Raw genomic sequence first — 19,328 nt, 5'->3', positions numbered from 1 at the left:
TGCCAGGCTGGTCTCAAACTCCTGGGCTCAAGCGATTCTCCCACTTTGGGGTAACATGTTACGTTATTCTACTTAATAAAACGCAAACGTTATTTTGTAAATTCTAATTTAAATGCCCGGAAAATAACCTATCATGCATTGCCTTGTTGTGCAATAAATAGTCAATATTTGCAAAGTGTTAACCAAAGGCAGTTCATCAAAACTTTTTGAAAAAAAACAAAAACAAAAAATCCCACACTTACATTGTCCTAAGGATTTCCTAAGTTTTCGAATGTTCCTGTACGAATCCGAGTCTCTATAATGACTGTAATTGAAAAGATAAGTCAGGGTTTTCTTTTGGTTCTTTTCCATTTTAAAATCATAAAACGCAATGTTTTCCACTTGAACGCTATACCTTAAGTATTGTGCTTGCTTCAGCCTCGAGCCTCTACTGACGTTCCACCTCAAGGCGACAGGAATGCCACCTGGAGAAGCTCCTGGGCCGTAGAGGAAGAAAGCCGGTCTTATCAGGGTACTTTTGCTCGTCAAGAACAAGGTGTTAAATTCCAAGCACACTTTGGAAAGTTCTAGGGGCTTGGGAAGAGGCCCCTAGGGGGCAGGGATGCCCGCGCCCCGGCGTCCCACAGCGGAGGGTGGCTGCGGGGCCTGGCTTTGGTGGGGCGGGGCGGGCTTGTGTTACCCGGAGGCACCGGGCGCAGCCACCACTGCCCGCGGCGCCTCCTCCTAGAGCCGCACCTGGAGGCAGCGCGCCCGTCGAAGAGGCAGCGGCTGGGGAGCGCGGCGGGGCGGCTCCGCCCAGGGCAGCCCGGGCTGGTGAGTGCGCGCGGGGCCGGGGGTCGCGGTCCCTCGGGAGGGGGCTGAGCTGAGGCCCGCGGACCCACCCGAGCAGGGGCCCTCGCTGTCACCGCCTCTGCCTCTGCCCCTCTCTCCCGGGCTCCATGCCGCGCCCTTTCCCTAAATGAACAGACGACAGGGCTGACCTGCCCGCACTCTGCTGGTCTCTACGCCGGGAAGGAGAAAGTCTCACGAAGCGCTTTCCTTTGCAATCCCCGTCCCCTCGCCCTCTGCAGCTGCACACAGCATTTTTACTTCACGTTTGCCTCCTCGAATCCCTTCGGCGCTAATCCAGCCCTTTGCCGTTTCCAGTTTGGTTTTCATCTTTTTCTCGCGCGCCCTGGCTGTGCTCCGAAACACCCTCCTCTTGCCCTAAGGTGGCCGGCACCAGACTCCTTGGGTCTGGCCTGATTTGTATCCAAACCGAATTACCCAAAACTAGGCCCTCAGTTCTGCCTCTGGCCCTCTCTCCGGAGACCGGCCGTGCCTCCTCCTGTGCCGGGCCGGGCTTGCCCGGCTTTGGCTGCCCCGAGCTCCCAGGGAGCGAGGCTGTGGTCCCGAGACTGGGCCCTCCGCTCAGTGCCGGGCAAGGCTCGAACCCCGGGTCTCCTACTTCTCGGCTCACGAAGGGACTGGTCAGAGCCTAACAGCCCTAAAATTTGGTATTGGCCCCCTGCCGGGAAATCCTTCTCCCTGCTAATCAGGCATCGCGGCAGCTGCTCTGCCATCATAGAGGTTCTGACACTCTGGACTCTCGAAGCTCGCGGCAGTGTTTATTTTTACGAGAGATTTAGTTGATCAGGAACCAATTGACTTGGTTAACTGCCTCATCTAGAGCGCACCTGCGCCGGGCTCAGCCGGGAAGGCGTGCTGGACGTTCTCAATGAGCTCCGAGACCTACAGAAGAAACAGCTGCAAGGATCCGATCTGCTAACTGTGAAAAAAGCCTCCGATACGCTGTAGGTGGGCAAAATTCTTTTCCTAGCTTCGATGAGTACTGTGGATTCTAGAATTTAAATAACATTCATGGAGACTCTTAAAACAACAAAAAAATGGCAACCTTTTGCGGGGACTGACTGAGATTTAGCTTTTTCCTATCTGAAAAGTGAACAGTGTGCACTAGATACAAATGTATTGTCTAAAGTGTAGGAATCTACAGCATAGAAATGCAGGGGAATTCGGAGTATGCAATAGGAAGTATCAACCTTTTTGAAAATGAAATTTAAAATGTGTTTTTGTCAGGCATTCCTTCTAATTACTGTAGTATTGCTTTGTATCAGAAGACTTTCAGACAGAGGACAGGAGGGAGGAGAGAGAAATTCAAACTAATTTGCATTAGAAAGAAAGTTAGGGCGAGGAATTCCTAGGTAAGGTTGCTATAGCTCATATCTTAAGTGCACTGTTGGAAAGCTTTCTAGTCTATTAGGTAACACCTGAAGCCCCAATTCTCTTACGTAGCATTTCTTTTTTTCTCTCTCTTTAACTACTCTGAAACTGTACAGAGTTACACGTTCCTCATTAATTTATGAGCGAAACCAAAAGAATTGACTCAATCCAACAAGTATTTGAGCGCCTTTCGAGTAGAGGCGCTTTGCTAAGAACAGAAGAATGGAAGACTAAGGAAGTTTCTAACAATCAGTGGATTGTCTTGTGAGGTGTAGATGCAGGTGTGCACTGCCTATTTAACTGACAATCAAAATCAGTTGAGTTTTCATCTCATTCTAAATATCATGTGTTGCCCCCTGGTATCTTAATTTTTCTACCGTTGCAGGTAGTCTGCATTTTAGTAACCCAAGTGAAACAGTTTTCGAGGGAAATCATGATAAATAAGAAGTACATCCATATTCCCAGGTGTTCTCATTACCATTACATTAATAAAGTTAAAATCAAGAAAAATGAGATGATGATTTTCCTTTCTTTTGGTTTCAAACTAGTGAAATCTTGCACAAAAGAAGACACAGCATGAATAAATTTAATAATTTTGTGCCTCAAAGTATGTTTTATGTAAGTCTATTCTTTTGGAGGATAGATCTAATTTCATGAACTCTTAATCCTTTTGAAGGCTAGTTCCAGGACCAACTTCATAAAATGTTTTATTGTAGGTACCAACAACTGTCAACATCATTATCTTCTCCCCACTTTCACCTTTGAAAACAATTGTATTCTAGAGGACTATGAAGGAGGGGACAGGTCTCTTTCAAAATCTGGAGAACACTAGGGACTTTATCCCCCCCAAAATAAAAAAGCACACCCATTCAAAATCTTGTACACCTTTCAGAGGATTCCTGGTGCCCAGGTTGTGAGAGCTTGCTTTAGAACGGGTCAGCGAATTAGTCAGAGGGTAGGTAGGTGGAGGGAAAGGGAAGTGAAGCAAGATGTGGGTAAATTCACAAACTGAGTGGATATGACTTAATTTACTTTCAAATGGAATAAATACATGGTCCCTTGAGTAAGTATTCTGTGAATGGGAAGTAATAATTGTATTATTTGTAAAAGACTAAAGACAGATTGGCCTAATTTTTTAATTGATCAAGGTCAACTCTTATCTTGAACATTATGAGTCTCTCATTTTTCTACTTTTCTTGCTCTTTTCAAGGCAAGTGCTCTAGGAGGATTTGCTCCCAGTACTGATGATGCCCCATTCGGGACACAATCTCTCATATGCAAACTTGTAGTCATGAATTGCTACATATGGGAATGGTCGAGTTCAAAAATTGAAATATATGTTTTTCACACCCTAGCAGTTCACCCTTAGGAAGAAGATATAATTATATATAATTAGCCTATCCCATGTAAGCCACTCTGATAGCAGTAGCTGTGCCTTGGAAGGGAGTGGGTTGATATTAGGAATGAAAGGACAGCATTAAGAAATATTTTAGACATAGCTTCTTTCAAAAACACAAACCAGCAACTGCTGAATTAACTTACTTTTCTTCTTCTATATATAGGGCCAAGGAGCGAGCTCTACCTTCTCTAGCTCTCAGCCCCAGTAATCAAGGTTTCAGTGAACTTCACTGGAGCTCCCAGTGGGGGATCTTGTCCCCTGTCCTGACTTTTGTGCTGCACATTGGATCTGGGTAAGTAGACAGCCTCCTTGAACTAGTAAATTGGAGAGTGGGTCAGAGGTAGTGATGGATTTTATCCAGATCAAAGGATTCCTCAAAATTTCCAGAGATCTGAATCACACACCACTACTTGGAAGAAAACTATAAGAGAGAATACCAGAACCATCACACCTTACACTTACCTTTTAACTTGGATCGGAATCAGCCTAAGATATCCTTAGCTATCAACCAGCTTTGACTTACCGTATTCTTGAGTGGCAACTAGGTGGTGGGCCAACAACCCTAGAATGTCCTTGAAAGATGCTTATTGGATTTGTAAATTAATGGAGATCATGGTTTTAAGCCAAGCTCTGCCACTAACCAGGCATGTGGTCTTGGGCAAGTCACATGTCAGTTAAATTCTTTGGACCTTAATTTTTCTATGTATAAAATGAGGGTGCTATATGGCACCAGTGGTTCTCAGCAACTAATGTATAATTCCATTGCATTTGCATTGCCTGGGAGTTTATTTAGAAAAAAAAATACCCAACAGAGATTCTGATTAATTAATCAGATTTATTTTGAGGATAAAGTCCTTAGTGTTCCCTAGATTTTGAAAAAGACCTGTCCCCTCCTTCATAGTCCTCCAGAATACAAATGTTTTCAATAGTGAAAGTGTAGGCCAGGCTCAGTGGCTCACACCTGTGCTCCCAGCACTTTGGGAGGCTGAGGCGGGAGTACCATTTGAGGCCAGGAGTTCAAGACCAGCTTAGCCAACATAGCAAAACCCTGTCTCTACTTAAAATACAAAAATTAGCCAGGCATGGTGGCGCATGCCTGTAATCCAGCTACTGGGAGGCTGAGGCAGAAGAATCAAACCCAGGAGGTGGAGGTTGCAGTGAGCCGAGATTGCGCCACTACACTCCAGCATGGGCAACAAGAGCGAGACTCTGTCTCAAAGAGAAAAAGAAGAGTGATGAAGGTGGGGAGAAGATAATGGACTGACATAGGCCCAGGCATCTTTATTTTTTAAAAGTCCCCCCAGCAAATACTAATATCCAGTCAGGATTGAGAAAAGCAGGCCCACAAAATCCCTGGTAAACATAACCTGGCCCAGCATTGCACCTCCTCAGTGGTAACCAAACCTAAACATGCCTTTCTCAGAAGCAGTCCAGATCAAGCCATTTCAGGTTATTCAGGGGAGCTGCTGTGCCTGCTCACCTTTTTGATATTCCCACAATGCTTTGCTGACTTTGCAGCACCCGGTAGTTTTTGACAGTCTGAATTAGGTGTAACTCTGCCTATCCAGGATGATCAGCTGTTCCTAAAGGTCCCCAGAGACGATAACATCTCTGCTCTGGGTATCCATGCCAGTGTTTAATAACCTCTTGCAATTTTCTCCTTGAAGTGATCTGTGACTTGTTGAGGTGGGGAAGAAAGGTGTCAGCAGGGGATAAGCATGATCACCTTGATCGTCGCTGAAATGTGAGCTTCAATGTCCAAACTGAGATAAAAAATGATCCTCACACCTTCTCAAGTAGTTGAAGACTATTGAGTTACCAGGGAGAGGAGAAAAAGAGCACATTGTTTACCTTAATTATTTCTTGGGACCTAATCATGTTGCCATTACACTGTAAATTCTGTAGATTTTCACACTTGGAAAATTCTTCTAGAGTTAGCACTTACTATATTGTAATCCATGAAATGTATTTGTTTACCCTACTCTTCTTTTAATCTCCTAATACTCTTCATATCCCAAAGACAAAAAACTGTGTGTATATGTGACTGTCAGATCAGTAAGAGAGACAGACATCAGTTGACCAAAAATGGAAAGGAGGAAAAACTGACAAGGGTAAGAGGCACGTGGGTTACCAGGAGCTACACTTAATTTCTCTCTTTTCTTTCTCGATTAGTCTTATCTCTGCTATAAGCCTATTCTCAACTTGCTGAAATGCAGGCAGATTACCATATCCCACCTGCTCTGTTGGGAGCAAGCCTCCCAAAATCTGGCCATAAACTGGCCCCAAAACTGGCCATAAACAAAATCTCTGCAGCACTGTGACATGTTCATAATGGCCCTAACGCCCAAGCTTGAAGGTTGTGGGAATGAGGGCAAGGAACACCTGGCCCGCCCAGGGTGGAAAACCGCTTAAAGGCATTCTTAAGACACAAAAAATAGCATGAGCAATCTGTGTCTTAAGGGCACGTTCCTGCTGTGGCTAACTAGCCCAACCTATTCCTTTAATTCAACCCAACCCTTCATTTCCCATAAGGGATACTTTTAGTTAATTTAATATCTATAGAAACAATGCTAATGACTGGTTTGCTTTTAATAAATATGTGCGTAAATCTCTGTTCAGGGCTCTCGGCTCTGAAGGCTGTGAGACCCCTGATTTTCCACTTCACACCTCTATATTTCTGTGTGTGTCTTTAATTCCTCTAGCGCCGCTGGATTAGGGTCTCCCCAACTGAACTTGTCTCGGCATGCTCCGTGTTGACAAATGTGGGCTTCTGGCCCTTGATTCCCGCATGTTCCCTGCAGCCTTCCATACACAGTGCATGCAGTACTGTCTCCAGGGGTGAACTGGCAGCCTGGACACACTTGGTCTAATCCAGCGTTGGCCAATCCCAGGGCCTGACTTAATTCTAAATCACAGCTTAGGTTGGAGCATATTTTATTTTTTCCTGGAGTGGAAAGCTATTGGCAGTAAAGTTTTTACCTCTGTATCTCAGAGGAGTGGCCTTTACCTGATGTCAAAAATCCAATGCAGACCTACAAAACCAGCTCAGCCCCCACCTCTCCAGCTGCCTAGAGCTGGTTGTACTCATTGCCAGTAAAAAACAAACAAAAGAAAACAAAATTCTAGGATTGGAGTCGTTTTATATGTTCATTGCTGATCGTTGTTCCCAAAGATTTAGTAGTATTGGGCACATGTTCTGTTATGTCATAATTTATTCCTGACCTACTTCTTAAAATGAATTAAAGTAGGAAGAAATATACCAGGAAAAGGTAGATTTGTCATAATTTCAACTCTACTGGAAACTTAATTATTACTAAACTCAATGGCCCATTTATGTGTTTATAAATAAAAATGTATCCTCCCATACATCTAGTTTCTTAAGATAATAAGAATAGGGTCGTGCTAGTCCTTAGGATTTTCATTAGTTTGCTTTTTAAATCTTTACTTCCAAAAAGCAACACAATTTTGCAAAATAATTAGAAATGGTAAAATTTCTTAGCCAGTCCCTGTTTATTGAACACTTTTAACAACATCCTCAAAGGTAACAAGGGTTTTCATTGCTTCCTTTCTTGCATTTTTGTTTCCTTCCTTTCTTCTTAGAGTCATTCATTATCCAACAAATATCTAATGAGTTCCCCCATGCCCCTGACTTCACGTAGGTTACATTCTTATGAAGAAGGGAAGGGAGACAGAAAATAAAGAAGTAAACCATCATGTAGGTTAGATAGTGTTAAGTGCTATGGAGAAACATACAGCTCATAAAAACATGAGACTGTCTGGGAGTACAGCATCCTGGCCAGACATGTGCTTGGCATGTTCATAAAACAGCAAGGAGGCCATGTGCGGTGGCTCATGTCTATAATCCCAGCAATTTTGGGAGGCCAAGGCGGGCGGATTGCTTGAGGCCAGGAGTTCAAGACCAGCCTGACCAACAAGGTGAAATCCCATCTCAACTAAAAACACAAAAATTAGCTGGGCGTGGTTGCACATGCCTGTAATCCCAGCTACTCGGGAGGCTGAGGTGCCAGAATCACTTGAGCCCAGGAGGCAGATGTTGCAGTGAGCTGTGATTGCACCACTGCACTCCACCCTGGGCAACAGAGCAAGACTCTGTCTCAAAACGAACAAACAAACAAACAAAAGTAACAGACAGCAAGGAAGTCCATGTGGCTGGAGCAGAGTGACAAGGTGGGAAGGCGAAGAAAATGACCCCAGCAAGGAAAGGAGCAGTGGACAAGAGTTTGAGAGGGTGCTAAAGATCATACAGGACCCATTTTCAGTGGGATACTTGTAAAGTGATGTGAAGATGGGGTTTCTTACTGTTTAGTTGAAACAGCAGCAGCCTGTCTTCTCTTTCTTCCTTGTTATACCTCCTGGATAGTCCCCCCGGCTTTCCTTTCCTCTCCAAATTAATCTCTTCCCATTCCTCCCCTTGTGCTTCCTTTCCCCCTAGGCTGGCTGCAGAGAGGGCTTCGGTTTCCCTTTCTCCTTGTTGCCCTGAAGATAAGCCTGCCCCTCCTGTTCTAAGAAATGTGCTGCTAGTTGCTAAATAATAAAAACTGTCAGGTAGCACCCCAACCAATAGTCATGAAAGAAATCTTAATAAACTTATGCAAAATATATTCCTTGTTTACACTACAGACCAGACACAAAGTGGTTGTGTTATTGTTGAGCTGAGTTGAGCCTGTGTGTTTTGTTGGGTCTGCACATTGTTTCACAAAAATGTGGATTGGTTTCCAACATTTAAACCAATGTTTAATGAAAATTGAGAAATTTTTTATTAAAATGTATTTTCAAGTTTTCATTCCAAATTGATGTCCTTTATGAAGTTCTAGAATAGGCAAAACTGATCTATGGTGATAGAAATCAGAACTGTAGTTGCTGACATGTCAGAGATTGACTGGGTAGGGACACGAGGGAAATTTCTAGATAATGAAAGATTCTATTTCTAGTAGTCTGAAATGCACCGTAAACTCATACACTGATCTGTATAGTTCACTATGTGTACATGAAATCTCAATATAGGTGGGCTCGGTGACTCACACGTGTAATCCCAGCACTTTGGGAGGCTGAAGTGGGTGGATGGCTTGAAGTCAGGAGTTCAAGACCAGCCAGGCCAACATGGTGAAACCCTGTCTCTACTAAAATTACAAAAATTAGCAGGGTGTGGTGGCACATGCCTATAGTCCCAGCTACTTGCGAGGCTGAGGGAGGAGAATTGCTTGAACCTGGGAGGCAGAGGTTGCAGTGAGTCAAGAGTGAGACTCCATCTCGAAAAAAAAAAAAAGAAAATTTTTTAAAAATTATAACTAATATTTTAACTGACAAATTATAATTTTATACATTTATGGGTACAATGTGATGTTTTGATATATGTATAAAATGGAGAATTATTAAATCAAGCTAACATATCCACCAACTTGCTTACTTACCTGGTTTTTATAAGATATTTGAAATTTACTCTTAGTTATTTTAAAATATATAGTCGACCCTTGGTCTCCACAGGTTCTGCAGATAGAGAGGGCCAACTAGGGACTTGAACATCTGCAGATTCTCATATCCATGTGGGGTCCTGGCACCACTCTCCTGTGGATATAGAGGGCTGAAATCACGGTTATGATTTCTATCACCATAGATTAGTTTTGCCTATTCTAGAACTTCATATAGAACATGAGTTTGGAAGGAGAACTTGAAACTACATTTTAATAAAAACTTTCTCAATTTTTAAATGTTGGAAACCAATGCAAATGTTCATGAAGCAATGTGCAGACTCAACAAAACACACAGTCCCCCTGCTGTGTAGTCGCTCTCAAAACCTATTCTTGTCTGTCTGAAACTTTGTACCCTTTGATTAACAATTCCCCACTCCTTCCCTCCCACCCCTCACCTAGCCTCTGGTCAACACCATTCTACTCTCTACTTCGGTGAGATTTTTAGATTCTATATGTGAAATGATGTGGTATTTGTCTTTCTGTACCTGGCTTTTTTCATGTAGCATGATATCCTCCAGATTCATCCGTGTTACCACAAATGACACGATTTCCTTCTTTTTAAAGGCTGAATCATATTTTACTGTGTCTATAGACCACATTTTCTTTATTCATTCATCCATTGATGAACACTTAAATTGATTCCATGTCTTGGCTATTGTGAATAACGCTATAATGAACATGGGAATGCAGATATCCCTTTGACATATTGATTTCAACTCCTTTGGATATATACCCAGAAGTGGGATTGTTGGATCATATGGTAGTTCTATTTTCAGTTTTCTGAGGAACTGTGATACCATTTTCCATAATGGTTGTACTAATATACACTCCCACCAACAGTATACAGGAGTTCCCTTTTCTCTGCATGCTCACCAACACTTGTTATCATTCATCTTTTTGATGAAGGCCATTCTAACAGGTGAGGTTATAAATCATCGTGATTTTAAAGTGCATTTTCCTAAATATTGGTAATGCTGGACATTTTTTCATGTACCTCTTGGCCATTTCTGTGTCTTTTGAGAAATGTCTATTCTGGTCCTTTGCCCACTTTTAATTGTGTTGTTTGTTTTCTTGCTATCACGTTATTTGAGTCCCTTGTATATTTTAGATATTAAGCACTTGTCAGATGTGTCGTTTGCAAATATTTACTCCCATCCAGTGGGTTGTCTCCTCATTTTGTTGTTTCCTTTGCTGTGCAGAACCTTAGTTTGATGCCATCCCGTTTGTCTGTTTTTGTTTTTGTTGCCTGTGCCTTTGGAGTCATATCCAGAAAATAATTGCCTAGACCAGCATTATGGAGCTTTCCCCCATTTTCTTTTAGTAGATTTATAGTTTTAGGTCTTAACATTTAAGTCTTTAATCCATTTTGAGTTGGTTTTTGCATATAGTATGATAAAAGGGTCCAATTTCATTCTTCTGCATGTGGATAGCCAGTTTTCCCAACACCATTTATTGAAGAGACTGTCTAAAGGAAAGTTTTAAATGGAAGATCTACGCAACATTCAGCAATACCTGGATAGCAACTGACCACTTAGGGGTTGGCACATGCTTTCTAGATTAGCTCGGACACCTCGTCCACTTCTGTCATTTTCATTACCTACTTCCTTGTAGGTGGTATTGGTTTGTGATTCCTTTGGTAGATGCGTAGCAGTTTGGGTTTCAACTATCAGTGGGGAGCAAACCTGAAGTCGTTTAAGGCATCTCATGAGGAAACTGGATTTTAATAGAGCAATGGCTTTAAATTTGTAAGGAAAAATGATTTCGAACTTAGAATCCTATTGTCAATAACTTACCAAGTGTGACAGTGAAATGAAGACATTTTCAGACATTCAAAGACTCAGGCCGTTTACTTCTGAGTACCTTTTCTAAAGCAGTTGCCTGAGGATATGCTCCAGAAATGAGGGTATAAAGCAAGGAGGAGGAAGATGTGGAATTAGAAAGAGTGGAGCTAATCCACAATTCCAGTGAAATAAATTGTAGGTTGACAGACGTTCACCAGGCTTAGAAAAAAATTAATACAAATTAGGGCAGATAGTGAGCTCAAGAAGAATGACTTTAAGAAGAATTAAGTAAATTTCCTTTTATAGATAGAAGTAGCAACGAACAATATTTGCATAGTTATAGAAATAATAGGAATTCAGCCTGGCGCGGTGGATCACGCCTGTAATCCCAGCACTTTGGGAGGCCGAGGTGGGCAGATCACGAGGTCAGGAGATCGAGACCATCCTGGCTAACATGGTGAAACCCCGTCTCTACTAAAAATACAAAAAATTAGCCGGGCGTGGTGGTGGGCGCCTGTAGTCCCAGCCACTCGGGAGGCTGAGGCAGGAGAATGGCGTGAACCTGGGAAGTGGAGTTTGCAGTGAGCCAAGATCGAGCCACTGCACTCCAGTCTGGGCGACAGAGCAAAACTCCATCTCAGAAAAAAAAAAAGAAATAATAGGAATTCTTCCTGGTCCAAGTGCAGTGGTATTTACAACTAATTGATCACAACCAGTTACTGATTTCTTTGTTCCTTCTACATTCCCACTGCTTTACTTGACTAGCCTAAAAAAATGATGATGAGGATGATGATGATGATGATTTTGGGACTTCTAGCAACCTAGAGGGCTAAGCTGACTCATTCAGATCTTCCTCCAGGACAAACACACACAAAAAAAGGATAAAACACAACAAATGTTCAAATAACCTTGAAATAAAGACTGTCAGAAAGATGCAGAGAAAAATGTTTAAGAAAGAACAGTAATAGTAAGAAATCTCACATGCAGCCCGAACTGTGGGAGTTTTTCTGTGGGATATAGACCCTGGAGTGTTGAATGATGAGGTTGTATCATTCAAACCTTGGCAGAAAATTTGGCTTCAGGCCCACAGGAGACCAGGACCATGGAACCGAAACACTGGATAAGCCTGGAGCTCTAAAGACCTGTCTAGTCCATTAATAGAGTATTAGGCAAAGTCTAACCACTACTTAGGGAAACAAGGAAGTCTTGTAGGCCTTGAGTGAAAGTTAAAAAAAGAAAGTCACCCTTGAACAATCAGAACCCTGGGCCAGTGCCTCATTCAGAAATTGGGTTCAAAATTATACTTCCTCTATGAATAAGAAGACTCAAACCATATTAAACAAACACCAACAGTAGTGAAAAGGTCCAGGACCCACTAAAACCGCCAGAACCCTGGCAGAGTAGACATGAAAGCTTCTAAAGACACGTCACAACTTAAGTGTACATGGAACATCCACAGAACCACTCCTCCCCTTCCACAATTAAATATGAGCTCACAATTTTAAAAACCTACAAATCACTGCAAGGGAGTGTCAGCAAACAGAACAAGCAGAAGAATCAGATCCCCAAGAATTTAAAACAATGGAAATAGATGAACAAGATCACAAGTGTGTTAAAAATTATTAAAAGAATAAAGAGAATTGAAAACAAAAGGAAAAATGGAACACTATGAAATTAGAACAAGCCGATTTCAAAAAGTATAGAAATGAAAAATATAGACATTAAATTTTTTTAAAAACGTAATGTCCTACTTAAACAACGTATTAGAGCCAAAAGTAGATTATTAAACTGGAAGCTAAATCTGAGAAGACTATCAACCCAATGAGATAAAAAGCTGGAAAGTGTAAGAAGTTAAAGCACACAATGACATGAGAAGCTCCAACAAATGTCTAATAGAAATTCCAGAAGGAGAGAGAAAAGGGAGAATAAATTGGTATATATTGGTTTTATAGGTAAAGGAATTAAAAATAGTAATATAATTTAGCAAAAATATAAGTGAGTAAGGAGACTTAAATGCTAATATTTCAGCTGGGTGCAGTGGTTCACGCCTGTAATCCCGGCACTTTGGGAGGCCAAAGTGGGTGGATCACTTGAGCTCAGGAGTTTGAGACCAGCCTAGGTAACATGGTGAAACCCCGTCTCTACAAAAAATACAAAAATTAGACGGGTGTGGTGGCATGCACCTATAGTCTTAGCTACTCAAGAGGTTGAGACATGGCAATCTATTGAACCCAGGAAGTGGAAGTTGCAGAGAACCGAGTTCATGCCAGTGCACTCCAGCCTGGGTGACAGAGCCAGACCCTGTCTCAAAAAAAAAGTTAATTTTTCATGGTAAGCGTTCGTGAATAATATCTAAACTTGATAAGTAAAAAGAACAGCCATATGATTTTATTACTTAGAGCAGTAGTTCTCGATTCCAGAAAAGATTGGGAAATGTATCCTGTGGATGGAGAATGCTACTAGCAATTAATGTCAAGAACAGAGATGCTAAATGCATAGAACAATCCCACACAAATCCCACCTGAAATACCAGTTTCCCTTTCTGAGAATTGCTGATTTAGAGTTAATAATAAACTCACCAGAAGAATTAATATCAAAAATGATTCTAAGAAAATGGTGGCTGGCTACAGTGGCTCACACCTGTAATCCCAGCACTTTGGGAAGCCAAGGTGGGAGGATCACTGAAGCCCATGAGTTCAAGATCTGCCTGGGCACCATAATGAGACCCTTTCTCTATGAAGAAAAATTTAAAAACTAGCCAGCTGTGGTGGTGCATGCTTGTGATCCCAGTTACTCAAGAGGCTGAGGCAAGAGAACAGCTCGAGTGCAGGAGGTTGAGGCTGCAGTGAGCCATGATCACACCACAACACTCTAGCCTGGGTGACAGAGTGAGACCTGTCTGAGGAAAAAAAAAAAAAAAGAAAGAGGAGAGAGAGAGAGAGACAGGCAGAGAGAGACAGAGAGAGAGAGAGAGAGGGAGGGAGGGAGAGAGAGAGAGAGAGAGAGAGAGAGAGAGAGAGAGAGAACGAGAAAGAAAGAAAAAGAAAGAAAGAAGAAAGAAAGAGAAAGAAAGAAAAAGAAAGAAAGAAACAAAAAAGAAAAGAAAGAAAGAAAAAGAAAGAAAGAAAGAAAGAAAGAAAGAAAGAAAGAAAGAAAGAAAGAAAGAAAGAAAGAAAGAAAGAAAGAAAGAAAAGAGAGAGAAAGAAAATGGTTGCTTCAGGAAATAGAACTCACATTGGGAAGAATGGGATGGAAAACTATTGTTTTTCATTATTAGTTCTGTCATAATACTTGCAGTTTTATCATGTGTATATTATTTTGGCTAAAGGTTATTATTTTAGAAAAAGAAATAACTAGTCAACCAGTAGATTCTCCTTTCATTTTTGCTTAAACTAGAGAACTTTTTTCTATTAAAGTATCTGTCATTCAAACCTAAGCACCACTTTGAATTACTGAGCTTTTTACCTCAAAGAAAATTCTAAGGGCATATCTTGTGAGCATTAAAGATCTTTCAAGCGTTTCTAGCTGGAAAATAAATCTTGCTATTTATTAACTTACGGAGTCACAGCAAATTAGTGCTGGAAGGGATTCAACTTATTTAGTGGTATGGAGTAATTTCTCCATGGCAGAGTGATTTTGAGCAGTTTTGTATAGGCCAAAGGAGGACTGGGATACAGTCAAATAGCAAGAGCCCATGGCTGCAAATTGGAACCTGCATCCTGCCTTTCATGGACTTTAAAAATCTAATCCTACTTGACCTCTCCAGTTTTATTTCCTGTAACCACCCAAAGCACGATTTCTACCAGTACCTTTGGTATTCCATGAACATGTCCTATTAGCATTTACCTTTTCACATCTCTGTGCAAAATCACGTGCCTGCCTTTTTGTCTTCTATTCATTATTTGAGAGCCACTTCAAATTTAGCATCCTCTCCAAAGCCATCCTCTGGAACAGCAGGCAGAAGCCAGGACCTGTGGTCACCCTACTTAGATCAAGTAACTCGCCAGATGTCCCACCATAGTGGCAGAACCAGGACTTGAATTGAGATCTATGTGATTCCACAGCCTGTACTCCCGGCTGCCATTTACAGATAAGGAAATTAGGATACAGAAAGCTTGTATATCTTGCAAAAAAACATGCAGCTCTAAAGTGCCAGTTCTGGCTGGGTGCGTTGGCTCATGCCTATAATCCTAGCACTTTGGGAGGCCAAGGCAGGCAGCTTACCGGAGGTCAGGAGTTTGAGACCAGCCTGGCCAACATGGTGAAACTCCGTCTCTACTTAAAAAAAATTAGCCAGGTATGGTGGCGCACGCCTGTAGTTCCAGCTACTTGAGAGGCTGAGGCAGGAGAATCACTTGAATCCAGGAGGCGAAGGTTGCAGTGAGCCGAGATTGCACCATTGCACTTTAGCCTAGGCTACAAAAGTGAAACTCCATTTCAAAAAAAAAAAGTGCCAGTTCCAGCCTTCAAACACAGTCCTCCTGAACCCTAAGCTATGCATAAGGAGTTGCCTCTATGGATATTAACGTGTAAGAGCCCTTTGGTAGAGGAATTTAAGGGGAGAAAACCACAATCACTTTTGCACCAACATAATATAAAAGAAGAGGGAAAGTACGGGCACAGCACAAGGCTACAGGCTATGGCAACCTTGGCCCCTGCCACTCACTCAAGATCATTCAGCCAACAAATGTCTGGGAGACAGCCGCATGCCAGGCTGTGTACTTGATGCTCAGAAAGAACAGTCCTGCCCTTAACGAGCTTACAGTCTACATTCAAAACCAGCTTGCATAGGTCTTAGGGCCTTTTGCTCTTTCTACATTTTGAGCCATTATAATTAATCAATGATAGTTAATAAGGGAAAACAGATAGGTAATATATTCTGGTTATGCTAACAGTCCAAAAAGTAATAAGAATAGAAAGCAGCTTTTTCAAATTCCTTTTAGGAAAGGCTGATACAGTCATAAGTGAAAATATGTTTTTTCTGGGTTCTAATTCATGAGACTTTTGCTATTTGCTGTCTACATTATAGAAAAGTTCACATCCTCTTATTCAGGGCAGTGTTGAAAAAATTCATAATAAAATTTATTTTTGTTGTTTATATTGAGGCCCACAGAGAAGTCATGTGAAAGATATAGTAAGCTTGGGCATGTGCTTGCATATTTGGGATTAAAAAGTTAATATATGCATTATTAAAGTTATAAATGTGTAAATTATTTTGAGTAGATGGGTGAAGGTCCTTACTCTCTTCTGATGCCTCCAGTTCACAGAGAAAAATACTATTTCAAAACTTAAAGAAAAGCATTACTTTACTGATGATGGCTCTTAGTTTCAGACAACTGAATCCATTCTAGCTAGTTTAAGCACCAAGAGATTTAATTGGCATTTTGAAACTTGCCAAATACTGTTCCCAGAATGTTGTCACTGGAAACGTTTAAAGATAAGGAAACATAGAAGCAGAGAATAGTATAGTTGTTTCCAGGGACTGGGAGGAGAGAAAAATGGGGAGAAATTAATCAAAGGAAATCAAGTTAAAATTATGCAAGATGAAGAAATCCTAGAGATCTACTGTATAGCATAGTACCTGTAGTTGACCACCCACTGCTGTACACTTAAAAATGCACTAACAGGCCGGGCACAGTGGTTTACACCTGTAATCCAGTACTTTGGGAGACCAAGGCAGATGGATCACTTGAGGTCAAGAGTTCGAGACCAGCCTGGCCAACATGGTGAAACCCCATCTTTAGTAAAAATATTATACAAAAATCAGCCTGGCATAATGGCGTACAGCTGTAGTCCCAGCTACTCAGGAGACTGAGGCAGGAGAATCGCTTGAACCTGGGAGGTGGAGGTTGCAGTAAGCCACGATGGTGCCACTGCACTACAGACCTGCAACAGAGCAGGTCTCTGTTTCAAAAATTTTTTTAAAAAATTCTGACAGTAGGTCTTGTGTTCTTATCACAAAATAATAATACATAAAGAGAAAAGCAAACTTTTGGAGGTGATGGATATATTTATGGCATACATTCCTCCAGACTCATCAATTTGTATACACTAAGTATATACAGCTTTTTGTATGTCAGTCATATCTCAAAGTGGTTTAAAAGTTAATAAAGATAAGGAAACTAAGACTCAGAGGCAAATTTTGTATGTTAATTCAGCAAGCATTTTTCAGCCCTAAGTACCAATCACTGTACAGAAATTAGTAGTATTGCGTTTCTCCTTTCATGAGGCTCACAACTATTTTCCCAATAGGTTGTGCATCAGTCTCACTCCATGAGCTTTAAAAAAATACAGATTCTAGAATTACTAAATTAGAATCTCTAGAGGGGGCTGGACATAGTGGCTTATGCCTGTAATCCCAGCACTTTGGGAGGCTGAGGTGGGCAGATGACCTGAGGTCAAGAGTTCGAAACCAGCCTGGCCAATATGGTGAAACCCCATCTCTACTAAAAATACAGAAATTACCCGGCCATGGTGGTGGGCGCCTGTAATCCCAGCTACTTGGGAAGCTGAGGCAGAAGAATCGCTTGAACCCAGGAGGCAGAGGTTGCAGTGAGCCGAGATAGTACCACTGCACTCCAGCCTGGGCGACTAAGCAAGATTCCGTCTCAAAAAAAAATAAAAAACTATGATGAAAAATGTTCTACATTACCTTAAAATTCCTCCCTTCATAGCTGTGGGGAAATAGACCTTGAAGCTCTAGGTCAGTTTGCTTTGCTATCATTAGTATTTTGTGTTTGAGGACCTGCCAGAAGATGCGTCCATTTAGGTAATCCTAGTAAGTGACTTTTCTCATGTAAGGATTTGTGTACTTTTACAATTTGGTGATTTATAATTTCAATCAGCACACTGGAAACTCTTTATCTGTCGTATAAGAGTCTGGTTATTTGATCTCCTAGTATTGGTTCCTTGGTTACTTTGCCTCTCTGCCTTTGATAAGATGGTTATTGATAGCCTTCGAGGCTTTAATTATTTAATCGTTGTTGATACAAATAAAAATTCCCCCAAAAGGACAGCCTTTCATTATATCTTCTTCTCCTTTCCTTTTCCAGTTGAAACGTCCTTGAACTACCAACCAGCTCTCTCAAAAAGGACATAGATTAATAGCCAGGGTGCCAGTATCTCAAAAATATTTGAGAGGTCGTCTCTGCGTCTCTTCCTAACCTACAGGGAGTTAAGGTTGCCAGATTTAGCAAAGAAAAATACAAGATACCCAGTTAAAGTTGAGATAAACAAAGAATATTTTTAATATAATTATATCCCATGCAATATTTGAGACACACTTATACTAAAAGTTTAGTTCTTGATTATCTAACATGCAAATTTAACTGAGCCTCCTATATTTTCTCTGGCAACCCTACAGATAGTGCATATCTTAATGCTTTAGAAAATCCATCTAATGTTTTGAGATCTTAATTTGAGATTTGCTTCTAATTGAAACCCACAAGGAAATGGTTGTGACAGTTAAGACTGCATTTGCCTGAAGTATAGTGGATGTTACACGACCCACCTCCATACAACTCTCTTTTGTTGTGAGAATATAAGCATAGAAACAAGACTTTGCTTGAGAAACCTAAGCCAAATAGTACTGTTTTGTAATTTGTATTATTTTGCAGACACACATAAGTAAAGATAGTGCTACGATGCATTGCGCAGAATTTATGTACACCCTATTTAGTTTTTTTTCTTTTTGTTTGGGCGGTGGGCACATGGATGGGTGGGTGAGGATGTTTGTTTTGCCATCTCCTGAGTCAGTGGTTTTGAGCCTTAGCTGTACAATAGAATCACCTGAGAGCTTCTTAAGCTCTCAATCCGTGTCTGCTTTGCAGACCAATTAAACCAGAATCCCTGGAAATAGAGTCAAGCATCAGTATTTAAAACTGCCCAGGTGACTCCAATGTGCAGCCATGGCTGAGAACCAATGCCCTAAATGAAAATGGCAAATTTGAAAAAGCTCTTTTTACCACTAAATTATGTCCTTATTTTAATCCTCTTCCAAACTCATTTCATGTACTTTTCAGTCAGCATATTATGGCAATTACATTTATTATTTTGTATTATATCTTCTATATATGATGTATAATATCATAAAGCTTACTTTAAAAATGATTTCATGTGGCTTTAATCATGTCACTGATTCAGTATTAGTTTCTTCAACATCTATAATTGACTTTCATTTTCAAATATTTCTTTGTGATTTTTCTTACGTATTTTTCATATGTATTTCTCTCTCTCTCGCTCGCTCTCTCAGATTCTAAGCCAGTGATTCTCAACTTAAACGGCATATTAGAACCATCTTAGGATGCTATAGAGAAATGCCCAAGCCTGCCTCCTGGAGGCCATGCTATAATTGGTCGGGTGTGGAGCCTAAGCATTAGTGTTTAAGTACCTGAGGAAGTTCTGGGTTTAGCCAGAGTTGAAAGTCAGTGTTTTCAA

At 41.2% G+C, this 19,328-nt stretch overlaps 1 protein-coding gene across 1 annotated transcript in view; it reads left to right on the top strand.

Moving 5' to 3' along the window:
• Nucleotides 1-619: 619 nt before the first annotated feature.
• Nucleotides 620-19,328, top strand: part of SLC26A5 (solute carrier family 26 member 5) — a 70,362-nt gene continuing 51,653 nt past the window's right edge. The window contains exons 1-2 of the mRNA XM_015134577.3: nucleotides 620-1,797; nucleotides 3,783-3,911. The gene's annotated coding sequence lies outside the window, so the exon portion shown is untranslated. The remainder of the gene's footprint in view (nucleotides 1,798-3,782; nucleotides 3,912-19,328) is intronic.

Source organism: Macaca mulatta, chromosome 3 (genome assembly GCF_049350105.2).
Source record: "Macaca mulatta isolate MMU2019108-1 chromosome 3, T2T-MMU8v2.0, whole genome shotgun sequence".
Classification (NCBI taxonomy): domain Eukaryota; kingdom Metazoa; phylum Chordata; class Mammalia; order Primates; family Cercopithecidae; genus Macaca; species Macaca mulatta.
Note: the sequence above shows the minus strand (reverse complement) of the source record. Positions and strands in the feature narration are given on the sequence as shown.